This window comes from Poecilia reticulata, chromosome 5 (genome assembly GCF_904066995.2).
Source record: "Poecilia reticulata chromosome 5, P_reticulata-male-v2, whole genome shotgun sequence".
Taxonomy (NCBI): Eukaryota; Metazoa; Chordata; class Actinopteri; order Cyprinodontiformes; family Poeciliidae; genus Poecilia; species Poecilia reticulata.
The window spans coordinates 9163361-9176009 of record NC_088834.1 but is presented as its reverse complement, the minus strand read 5'-3'; the positions used below and the strand labels follow the sequence as shown (position 1 = coordinate 9176009).

The following is a 12649-nucleotide window of genomic DNA, read 5'->3' as shown; positions in this document are numbered from 1 at the left end:
CTAAAATAGCAAAAACGTTTATTTTTTTTATTTTGTATGTTTGTATTTTGAATGATTTCAGGGTGGGAATAACAAACAACATCACAGAGAAGTATTTTTAATGTCTTATTTTATGTTAGGAATTAAATAACAAAGAACCTACAAAACAACATATAATCTAAAATATGATGAGGGAAAAAACAAACAATAATCAGAAAACAAAATGCAACATGCGTAAGCGTACACCAAGGAATAGAGATATTATATTGATTTATTGAGGTAACCACACAAAATAAATGCTGTTTAAAGCTGCAGTATGTAACTTATTATAAAGAATATGCTTTTTTTAATATATTTATTAAAACTATGACTATGTCATGATAGTATAATATGAGCCATATAATCAATGAAGAGCTTGCGCTCCTTCACGCAGATTATCTGCCTCATACCCTAAACTGTCACAACATAGTCACACTTTCAACAAATATGCTAAAAAAATCATCAATGTTACATACTGTAACTTTCAGACCTTTTTCCTACTTTGTATCTTTGTATTGGATTAAATAGAGTAAACAACCCACGGAATGCAAAAATGTGTTTATAATATCACAACAGCCAAAAATGGGGGGGAAAAAATTGAGCAAGATGACAAACAGGTTTAAAAATTTAATAATTTCAGAACTTGCAAAGAAGCTGCATTTCCTCCAAAACATTCTTAAAACATCAGAGCCCAGAGCTGCTCAGCAGAGATCTCCAAAATATTCCTTTTTTTGTTTTTGCAGTAATTTTATTTACTCTTTCACTTGAACTTTCATAATTCTAGACATTTGTTTACTAAAAAAAATTTTTAACAACTAAAAACATTATTTGGGGAGAAAACAGAGGAGTCAAGCAACCTTAGTGCTAAAATTGTCTTTACTATTGATACTTGACCTGTTTTTTGGGCAATAAATGATCCTGCTCTGTATAATAACACATACTCACATTTTTGGATACAACGCAATTTACAGTGATTTTAAAAAGGGCCTTTTCTTCTCTTGTGACATGACAGTAGAAAATACATAGCCTACTTTAAAAGAGGCAGAAAACTATTTCTTTCATGGACATTTACGAATGGTGATGAAAAATGGCATGCATTTATGAAATGTTTTAATAATCACTCATGTAATCAAGATGATCCTTTATGGCCAACAACATGTTTAAAGTTACATCTTGGGCACTTGTCCCTTATAAGGAATCTGCATCCGTCAGCTATACAAACATACCCTGTTAAAATGACCTCTATTCCAGCTAGTCGGGAGATAAATCATGTTCCACTAAATTAAAAGACCTAAATCCCTGAGTTTCATCTTGCTTACAGAGTTTCTGGCCTGTAATCTAGACTCACTTGCAACGCAGCTGTGTAACCGTGGAGTCTTTTTAAATATCATCATTAGGACAAACTTTTTGTGATTAGACTTAAGTTAGATAGTAATTAACAGTCAAACAGCGGCAATGCAATCTCAAGGGATCCCTTGCATAAGGGACTGGGAGGATGGGGATGGCAGTGGGTGTGTGTGTGGGGAGGGGGGTAATTAAATGAAGATTGCAGACTCCACCTCTACCTCATTCGTATCCATTCTGAAGCATCCCCCTCTCAACCCTGTATTGCAGATGAGGAAAGCAGTTAATGATTGTGTTTGTTTAAACCACTTTACAGCCAGCCCTATAACTCACTCTTATTTTCTCCAGACAGATCTAAGGTGTCTTTTTTTCTCACCAATTTTATTATCCCTTTTCATCCCTCCATTTTTCTACACATTCCATTAGCAGATTGCCTCCCCCCTCCCCTCCTCCATCCGCTCACCTGCTCCTTAACTCTCCCATTAAAATCTAACTGGGGAATTTATTCATTTTAGCTGAGAGGAAAAAAAAAACCCCAAAAAACCCAAATAAGTTCACCCCAGGGTATGTTTTATTTATCTTTTTAGAAGTTGAAGAAGAGTGTTGGAGCAGGAGTAATGCTGAATGACAATGTACAGACAAGCTGAAGGACCTGAGAGTCATCATTCACGCAGAGTGGCAGCAAGGTCATCTGGCTGAGGAACGGTGAGTCTGTTATTTGCATACACCATGGTCCATGGATCACTTAAGGGAAAAAGGGTGACAGGAAAAACATTACTAATCTGACCAGCAGACTATTTCATCCAAATTTAGCTGTTATCTATTGTTATGCTTGCCTTAATCTCTCAAAAGCAGAGTAGCATAATTTTGTTTTTACAATGCTAAGTTGGTGTTACAACTTTAAAACTTTTCATTGCGTAGTATATAGAAACAAATGACAGGCCACACGATTATTGCTCTTCTAGACTCATAGATCTAGGCTTGGTAGAAATAAACAAGAAATCCTCTTCATAGACATGAGCGTAATTTCCAGACTACAAGCTGCTACTGTTTTCACGTACTTTGGACACTGCTTTGCGGCTAGTATTTGGCTTTTTACCAGTGGATTTCGAAAGGGTTGACTGCTGAGTGATGAAGAGGACGGCACAAACTCAATAGCGAAACATAAGTGACATTGAGAAAGACAACAAAAGAGGGACTAAGGAAGAGCGTATGAAGCCAGGGATATCTGCAGGACATTGTAGCGGAGAACACACACATACAAACTATTACCGCACAAAACCAGCACAATGCACCTGATGCAAGCCACTTGTGCATGATGCACATGACACGCAGAATCAGCAACATTGCACTGTTCACTTAACAGTCAGTTCCTGACCACACAAATGTACTATGTGAGCATGATGTGTTTGGCACATATAAACTGCGGTTCTAACCCACACAAGGCTATGTGCTCGATGTGATGCATTCACACACACATATACATACAGCCCCATATCGTATTTGTTACAAATTACACAAAATAATAAAAAAGGAGAAACAAAGCCTACCTATTTCAAGAGAACTCTTCTCCTGCCTGTTCCTGGGCTCCCATTCTGTGACATCCAGAGAAGGGGGTGAAAAACATTTGCTTCATTTCTACTCTTTTTGGTTTTGATGAGACTGAACTGTTTAAAAGACCACAGTTAATAGTAAAGAGTGGAAAAAAATAAGTCAAGTAAATATCACACATTTAAAAAATAAAAGAAAATTTAAGGGAAACATTTCAGGGACCCACGATGTGGACACCTGCAACTTATAGGCAAGTGTGATAAACATAATTATGTTTTTTGTTTTTTTTTCCAAGTTAGTGGGTACTGCTTAAATTCAGGTCTGTGCAATAGTCCAGAAATTACAACAAAGTTTTATTCTAAGCATTCTAGGCAGGTCTTAAAAGCCTTTAATCGTTAAATCAAATTATGAAATGATTCCATTGCATTCACAACTCATTTGTGTGACAGCGTTCTTTCCTGGGTAATCTGCTCTTAATTGGCAAGAGAAAATAAACAAGTTTGTTGGTGCGACACAGGGGGTAAACATTTTTGTTTGTATGTCTGTGAGCAAGAGCGAAAGAAATGGAGGAGGAGGAGAGAGAAAGTGTGTGTAATTTTACTTGTCATGCATGCATCCATTCCCCTGGATTACCCCACTTTTGAAAACCCCTGAGTCAGTAAGCTCACTGGCTCCACAAACTCCTCTTAATATGTCTGGTCCTGTGTCAGGCCTTTGACTATCAGAGTTAATATCTAACTGAAGGATCCAATCTCAAGATTATGCATGTTTGATTTTGTTTACACCATCTGCTCTTGCATGTAATTGAATGTACTGCATGGCATAATCTGATGGATCCGGTGGGGGAAGTGCTAATATTTTCCAGCTGCTTGTAGTTTTGCATGTATGTATCTAGTAGAATCCAAAGGATTTGTCAATGTCCACCCATCAGGAATAAATCACAGCCTTGTGGAGAATTCTACTCGCTGAGCTAAAATTCAATAAACCAAACAATGTTTTGCAATGAAAGACGTGAAAAAATATTAGAGGGAAAAAAAAGGGCCAGTGCTTCTTGCTTTTGAGTCTGTAGCTAACAATTAAAAACCAAGCACACCATGACTAAAAATACCTCATTTAAAATCCGTAGCTCTGGGTACAAGAGATGCATCAAAGAAATAGAAAAACACATTTCATAGCAAATATGGTGCCCAGAGTAAAAATACCTGGCTCAAGGTAAAGCCATTTTAGCATCCTAATCCATGCTTTGTTATTTACCAGTGCCATTGAAAATACTTAAAAATACCTGTTGTTTGTGGCTGTTCAGGAATGGCGGACAACTTTCTTCTGAACTGAAACGTATAAAGTATATAACTTTACATAAATATATAGGACCTTTATACAAGCATATAAAATATAAGTCTGGAGTTGAGATTCATTTTAAAAGTAACATAACACTGCAAACAAATCTACTGAACACAGCCATAATAATAATAATAATAATAATAATAATAATAATAATAATAATAATAATAATAATAACTTAGTTTTATAATGTACATTAGCCTACATGTCTTTAAAGTGCAGCCAGATGCTGCTTTGTTTACAGGTGTTACTCATATTTATGCACTATTCCTATGCAAAGACTATTCAAGTACTTAAGTTATTGTCTGTAGTTTTTGGACAGAACAAAATAATTTTTGATCTAAAAAATTCCAATACATTTTTTTTAGGAATCTTGTCTTTATACAATGTTCTGTTACGACTTAAGGAAAAAAAAAGAGGGTAAATAATTAGACCTCAAAACTATAAGCCAACGGATACAAAGTTGTTTAAAAAGAAATTATTGTGCTTCTCCTTCACCCTGACAGGAGCGACAGTTCAAAGAGTTGGAATTGGGTAAAAGTATGTCACTGGTACCAAGCCAGGATGAGGTATTACTTGCTTTTAATCCTTCAGCACTGATCAAAACCAGACTTACTGAGCACACTGAGAGTACTTCATGTACACGCAAGCTTTGATCACTAGAACTTTCTACACTTACGCTGACCTGGTATAGTTTCCAGGCCACATGACAGACAGCTGTAGACTTACTGTCTAGTGAAGGGGAATAATTTGATGTCCCTCTGTTTTCATTCTTTGTGTAGCATATCTGCGTGGTCAAACTGCAGCACCAGCTTTAGCATTGTTCATAATACATCAGTATATAAGCTTGACATTGAGAGATACTGTTGTTTTACCGTAGTTGCAGGGGCTTTTTGTATCAAGCTATGTAGCAGAATACGGTGATGTATCTATTTAATTTATTTCTATATCCATTATAAATGTGTATCAGTAAGTAAACATTAAAATTTAATCTTTAGGAATAGTTTGCTTTAGACTAGAAAATCTCTGAGGCATGGCAAGTCGAGATCCGGATTAACTACTTAAAATTAAAATATTAATAATAAGCCAAAATGCATGTGCTGCAGGATTGGAGAATCTCTTATTGGCTTTTAAAAATCTATTTCCCAGTTTAGTTCAGGTAATGTATTGTGTGCCTCCTTTTAAAGTATACCAATATTTAGCATGTGAATATAGTCTTCCCTTTATTAACTTTTTCCAATTCCGTTGTCTGTGAGGCTTGTCTGTATAACTATGTTAGACTTCCGGAATTTATTTGCTCATGCTTGTGTGCTCACACGCCTCCATATGTCTCATAATCCGAGAGACTGGCACACATCATAGCTTTGGGAGCTGGGGAATTCAAACCCATTCTGCCACATTCATCAGTTTAAAGAAACAGACAGAGCAAACTTATGTGACGGTGTTTTGTACATTGCTTAAAAATAAAGAGATTTTCACTGAATGACTCCATTGTGGGGCATTTTTACACAGGTTTATGAGTAAGAAAGTGAATGGGGGGATGCCCACTGCTTAGAGAATGCCAGATGTTACTCAAGGGAATCCATCTGTAGCAAGTCTGACCATGGATAGAAGGATTCTGAATTGGCTCTGGAAAATTTGGTTGGAATATTACAGGCAGCTCTCATAAAACACCTCATGTTTTTTGAGATGTTTACCAATTTAATTCAGCCTTTGTATGTATTTATTTTTTGCTTCTGTCATGAAGAAAGACAGATTTTAAAGTGAACAAAGTGCACAGTGTAGTCTATGCAGAAGTACTTAGATTAGAAACCTTCCAAAAGTGATGTTTTAAATCCATTCATCCAATTAATTTTTTTTAAGGAAAATTACAATTAAGATTTGCCCTGTATTAATGCTACACAGCCTGTCTGTTTGCTTGGACAATCTTACAGCATGGTTCTAGGTGAGTTAAGGGTGAAAAAAAAGCTACAACAATAAAACCTGAAACTACTAAGATACATTTGAAAATGTCCACTGGTTTCTGGTTGCAGGAGTGCAAAAAAAAAAAAAAAAAAGCTACCTTATGTCATACTGTCAATCTAAGATTGTGCTTGAGATGGCTGATAAAAACACAATAAAAACATTGCCAAGTATGAGACTCCTGTGTGTTTAAACCCTGTTATCCATCTCTAGAGATGCTGTGATTCTGTGACAGATGGGAGAGGTGAGAGGCAATAGCATAGCATACACTAATCATTAAAGTGGGAAAAAATATGTGTTTGGGTGTATATTTGTTCTGTGTCCTCCAGATTGAAGCAATGTTTGGTCCAATCATTTGGTGTTTTAGCTCTGACAGGTGGCTGGCAGTAAGGTGGGCTTTAACAAAACCAATTCCTCTTGTTGTTTATTGATCTTTATTTTCTAAGAAATAACAGGTAGACATTTTGGTTTTTGCATCTACAAACACTGGTGGTTGTCATAGATTACAGGATTGTTTTGGGGAACTGTACATGATAAGTTTGTGGATGTAATATGCCAATTAGACCTGAAATTAATACAACTGCTAGTTATTATCCTTAAAAGCAGAAATGTTTGACGATGGCCAGGGAGAGATACCTATACGACTGGGTCAAAACATCTCCACACCTACATCCCACGTGAAATGGTATAGGCACTTACCTATGCAGACCATAGGTCAGGCTTATAGCAAAATGTGATACAAGCCTGTGTCACATTTTGGCTCAGGTTTGTAAGCTACTTTCCTATCCTGGAAATTATTTATTAAAGGAGAGATTTTGCTGTTATTGAGCAGTTTAAATAGTGTGGTCACATTTGCACATGAGAAGGAACTCATTGGACTGTACATGAGGAAGAATGAGTCTGATTTGGCTAAGGTGGTTGTCACCGATCAGGCCTTATATTTACTTTTTTTTTTACAAGCTCACAGTGATAAGACATCTGTCTAATACAGTTAAGGGACATTTTAGTCATAGCAACTTCACACAAGCACTTTAGCCCTCCAGAGGTCTTAGCATGACACTTAGAAGGAGCACAGCAGATGCTCCTGAAACCACAAAAAATAAAAATAAAAATACTTGTAAACATGCATGCGGGGTCAGTGCGACCCCACTGGACCCTGCACAGGGTATAGAGCTTATGCAGTCTGATTGACCCCGTCTCTTAAGATTGCAGGAGGGTAAAGTGAGCTCCTGCTCACATCACAGAGTCATGACACTCCTCCAGGGATTTAGTGGAGTCCATGCCTCAATGGGTCAGGGCTGTTTTGCCAACAAAAGGAAGAGCTAATAAAAATTAGTCACATGACCATAATTTTATGCATGATAACTGTATTTTGCTACTTACATTAAAAACATTTTTTTCAATTCTACCTCAAAGAAAGGATATGTTGAATAACATATTTCACAAACTGAACATAATTCAGACCCACGGGTATTATACAGTTAATAAATGACTGTACGGGATTAATAGAATGGCAACGAGCTCAGCCATGATTATTGCATTTAGAGTTCCCATTAGTACTTAGATTTTATTTCAAAGGATTTTCATGTATTTTGAGCTTTCATCACCTCTTTGACTTACTTTGCTACGTACAAGCCACAGACATAAAACCTGAATGTGAATTCTTCTAAGCACAGTCACCTCCTCAGATGTGACGGTGAACTGAGCTAAGGGATCTTTGAGGAGGCAAAGGGACTTTTAATGAACAGGCCCATTATTGATCTGTGGACAAAACAGTCGTTAATTATGTGCGGGTGGGCATTTAATTGAGGGAGCGAAAGGAGGTCTCTGCTTGCTGAGGTAATGCATGGGCAAGAATGAGGAGAATTTGATTGAGTCCTGTGCCACAAGGGTAAAGTATGGGACACAAATGATCACTGAGCCGATGCCTCTGAATCTTTCTCCAGGCCTCTGGCTCGTGTCTTTTTTTTCCTCTTTTTTTTTTACTGCTTCTTTTTGTATTTGAATAAGTGACACTTGTCTTATTTCACCATTATTTTGCTCCTAAAAAAGGGAGAAATTCCCCTTATCAACTAATTTACCTGTTATTTTCTGAACTGTTAATCCCCGTTTTTCAAATTCTTGATTGTTATCCTCCTGTATGCAATTCTAAGGAGAACATTTGGGAAGAAATCTGAGTATGAGTGGCTTTCAAATCAATTGAACATGTGCTGTGACTGTATTTTTGTATGTCATATTTATTTTATGTTAGCAACTTAAATCAGCTAATTAAGCAGCAGTTTTCATTCATCATTAACTGGCTGCTTTTTTTATACTTGATATATTCGAGCACAAGTCTTCTACATCTCTGCTATCTCAGGAAGCCTCTAAAGTTGATGCTTGTTTGATAAAAATTAATTATTCTGTCCTCTTATCAGAACCTAGACCACTGCCCAGGAGACTTAAAAAACATGAATAGAAGAAATGTTTTAAACTCTTGTTTAACCCAGCCTGAAAGATTTAAGCATATTTTATTGGTCTTTACTGGAACATTTGTTAGCAATAAGATAAAATATGCAACTGATTAGTTGTGGAGTGACACACTTCACACTTGTAACATTATGACTTTAGTTGCTCACACTACAGAAATTGAAATACATGAAAAGTGGAATTTAACTCAATGTCTACATGGTCTAATCCCTGCAGCGGATAAATTGTGTTTCATAAGCATGAGTATTTAAGCTCAGCACAAATTAGATTCTCATTAAAAGAGGCTTATTTTATCTCTACCCCTCCCAAAAAATCATGGCAGGTGTCTCCAAGTCTTTGAGCTGGCAGCAATTACCGAGCCCATGAAGTAGCTTGTATAACAACTGTTATAAGAATGTGCAAAGCTAATGCTCACGTTCCAAAGATGCTGTTAAAGAAAAAATATCTTTCAAAAAGGATTTATGTAAGGGGAACATTTTCTGCACAAGGGAAATACATTAATGGTGCAAGGTATTAATATTGCATTGCTATGCTTCACTTTCAGCAGAAAAAAGAATTACAAGTTGTCAACATAGGTTAAAAGCTTATCTATATCAGTTTAGCAGCAATAACGTAAATCATTTTTTGGACCAAGATTTTATATACATTGGTTATTTGTATCATAATGTCTGCTGACACAATCTTTTACATTATTATGAAATATTGGCTATTGTGAATAATTTTTTTCAGTATTTTGAATTTTTGTGCTTAACCTTGTTTATAAAGACCCATTGAATAAATTAGAATGTTATTGAAAAGCATATTTATTTTAGAAACACATTATATAGATTAATTACACACAAATGTGAAAACCTTTGTTTTTGTTAAATATAATAATTTCTGACTTACAGTTAATGAAAACATGACATTTAAGATTAGAGTATTACATAAGCATAAATAAGCCTTATGCAAAAAAAATATATAAAAAAATTATACATATATATATATATATATATATATATATATATATATATATATATATATACACAGAAATGTGAGCTTAGTTAAAGGTATGCTCAATACCTTCTTAAAGGTTATTATTTTTAAAAGGTACTTTTAATCTAAGAAGTCTCTTCTTATCACATATTCTACCCTTAAGCCTTTACTGTTTCAAAATTAATTTCAGTTCCTTGGGGTAATTATGGAATGCTTGAAGAAATAAAGGCAGTGATCCTATATGATGAAATGCAAAGCAACTCGTTAAGTACAGGGTATCAAATAACGAGTTTAGCATATGAAAAGTTAAATCCATCTTTAAGCTTTTGCAAAATTGTATGACTTTATTAATGTCCCAATTCAAATATTTACCTTGTGACAGAGTGTGACCAAAGAAAATTTCTCTGCTATTGTTTCGGTGACAAGCCCCAGCACCCTACTGTTAGTTGGAGGGCTATTAAGGCAGCAGGTTATCATTATATGGCTAGCAGCTGTGACTATTTTTTTCCCTTAAACTCCCTCTGGCCCTTGGGTTGGAGTCCGTGTGTGAGCAAGAAAAAGAATAAAGTACACAGACATTAGTTTGAGGCCTTACAATGCATGTGTGTGGGTTTGTTTTCATGCATCAGCTTTTGTAGCAAGTGTGTTCTTGTGTAAACCTGCGTGTGTTTGCGTGTGTGCGCAGGTGTGTGTGTCGTGTGTAATCTACATTGCTCTTTTCTCCCAGAGTCCATAACATCCCATTGCTATGTGATAAATGTTTGCTGCTGCAGTGCACGTGTGGTCCTAAAATGAAACGACCAGCTGGCCCCCCGCGGGAGCAGTTCATTCTGTGGTTAGACACATCATTACGGGTATGGATCTATTGATGGTTTGCCTTTGTCCTTTATTCTGTTTTGCTGTTTTGTCTACTTAATTAGCCTTATTTTAATCAAAATCAAACATTAAAATAATTGTATTTTTTGAATTCACATCATCTCCAAATTTGAATCACAAATAATATGCAATATTTTCTCAAAAATGTTGATTTTGTTACAAAATACAGTGAAAGCTAGATACAGTATAATTTAATTATTAGAGAATTATCACTGCATTTACTTTTATTTCCAAAATGTTGATCATTCATGACAACAAATGTCATAAATACGCAAAAATTACAAATAGCATTTTCTCCATTATCAATTTTATTTTTATTCTTGAATAATATTTAGAGGAATGAATCATCTGAGGATTACAGCAATTGTTGTTGTTCCTTTTAGGCAGTAAGTCTTATGCCATTTGGAAGCCTTTTTATTTGCCCTTAAATGCTGTCAAATTTGTTGTGAAAATGTACTTATGGGTTGAGCAACAAAGTTGAATATGTAGGTTGTGCCAATGCTGATCTTTTGGGTAAGACAGTGTCATGATGTTAGGTGACATATCTGCAATCTCAAAGCAAACAGAGATCAATGAAAGTTTGCAACCAGTGGCAATTCCATTTCCCATCTCTGTCCTCTAAGATGACAGAGTTACTCTTTGCCCCCAAAGAGTAACCACCTCCAGAGTGTAATTTTGGAGAGGAATGATATACCTGCAGTCTCAATCCCAATCCCATTGGGATAACCTAGGGCATGTTGTTTATGCAAAAATGTCCACAACGACCACATTACCTCGTCTTGCAACAAATTCTGGTTCAAGAAAAGTATGCCATCCTGTAGCAATGTGTGATCAAGCTAATGACCAGCTTGAGGAGGGGATCCCGGGTTATGTTTGTTGTCTGTGGTTCTCCCACACACTGCTGAAGCCAGGGGATTGTTTAATGAATAAATTGACAAATTGCCAATATGTTCTATCTCTTCAAACATCAGTCATCCTATCCAAACAAGAGTCAAGAGCTGTACAAGCTGTTTGACTGTGGCAGAAAGGATTTGGTGGGTTTTACATTAGCACATTTATACTCAGGTTTGCTGCTCAACTGGCACATGCATTTTCCTTACAAATAGGGTGGCATTTAAAGGGAAGTAAGCAATGTTAAAATAAAAGAATAAAATATTGTGAACAAGTTCCTTTTAACAACAAAAATGATCAACCGAACACAAATGACCTTTATCTTTGTGTACAGTTTAATATAAATTAACAGAGTACAACAATAACAATTGTGACAGTGATAAAACAAGTAAAAATGGCATGCTATGACATAAAAAAAAAATAAACTATATTATTTTTCTGGCTATTTTATGTTATGACAATTAAACTAAATACGTAAAAACAGTAGATGCGTTTTTAGACATAAAACATCCATGTTGATTATGTTAAATCTCTCATGCTGATCATTTGTATTTAGTCTTTGTTGTCTCAGTCATCAATTTTGCTCTCTGATTGGATGCTTTGTAAGTACAATTTGTTCAGTACATAATCTTCAAAATGTATGTAAAGAAGCTCTGATAAAAAATAAACAAATACATAAATAAAAATATATATTCCTGCTTACCTAGAGAAGGTTTTACAGTTGTAAGGCCATTGATAATTAAATTACCTTACCAAGAGTGGAAATCTAACCTCCAAGCTACAAATGAGGACAGCTACTGGCCACATTAGTTGGCCATTAATTATCTTTCCTTATAATCAACAATAATTGATCAAATTAATTGCATGTCCCACTAAATGGTGCAACCTGGGGATTCTGTCAGGTGTGTCGTAAGTGTTTTCAAAAGCAGCCAAGCACTCTCAGCCTTTGATAGGAAAGTCGACCTGTACACTCGACAAACACCTGAACACTTTCAGGGCCTGTCTTCATATTAAGATTGCTAATTTGAGCTGATTAGCCTGCCTATTATTCTAAAGATTGCAGATAGTAATTTAGAACTGAGAATAAATTTTTAGCAAGGCACAAACTGAAATTACAAGGTGTGTGTGTGTGTGAGTGTGTGTGTGTGGGTGAAACAATGATCACAAAGAATGAAAAGGTTGTTGCATCTGAGATAGAAAATGTGACTGAGATTCAGAAAGC

At 35.7% G+C, this 12649-nt stretch overlaps 1 protein-coding gene across 2 annotated transcripts in view; it reads left to right on the top strand.

Annotated features, from left to right (window-relative positions):
• cdh22 (cadherin 22) overlaps window positions 1-12649 on the top strand; it is a 165815-nt gene that overhangs the window by 45605 nt on the left and 107561 nt on the right. Inside the window, exon 2 of one of the 2 annotated variants that reach the window (XM_008409223.3) lies at window positions 1950-2067. The exons of the other annotated variant lie outside the window; for it this stretch is intronic. The gene's annotated coding sequence lies outside the window, so the exon portion shown is untranslated. The remainder of the gene's footprint in view (window positions 1-1949; window positions 2068-12649) is intronic. 2 annotated transcript variants of the gene reach the window in all.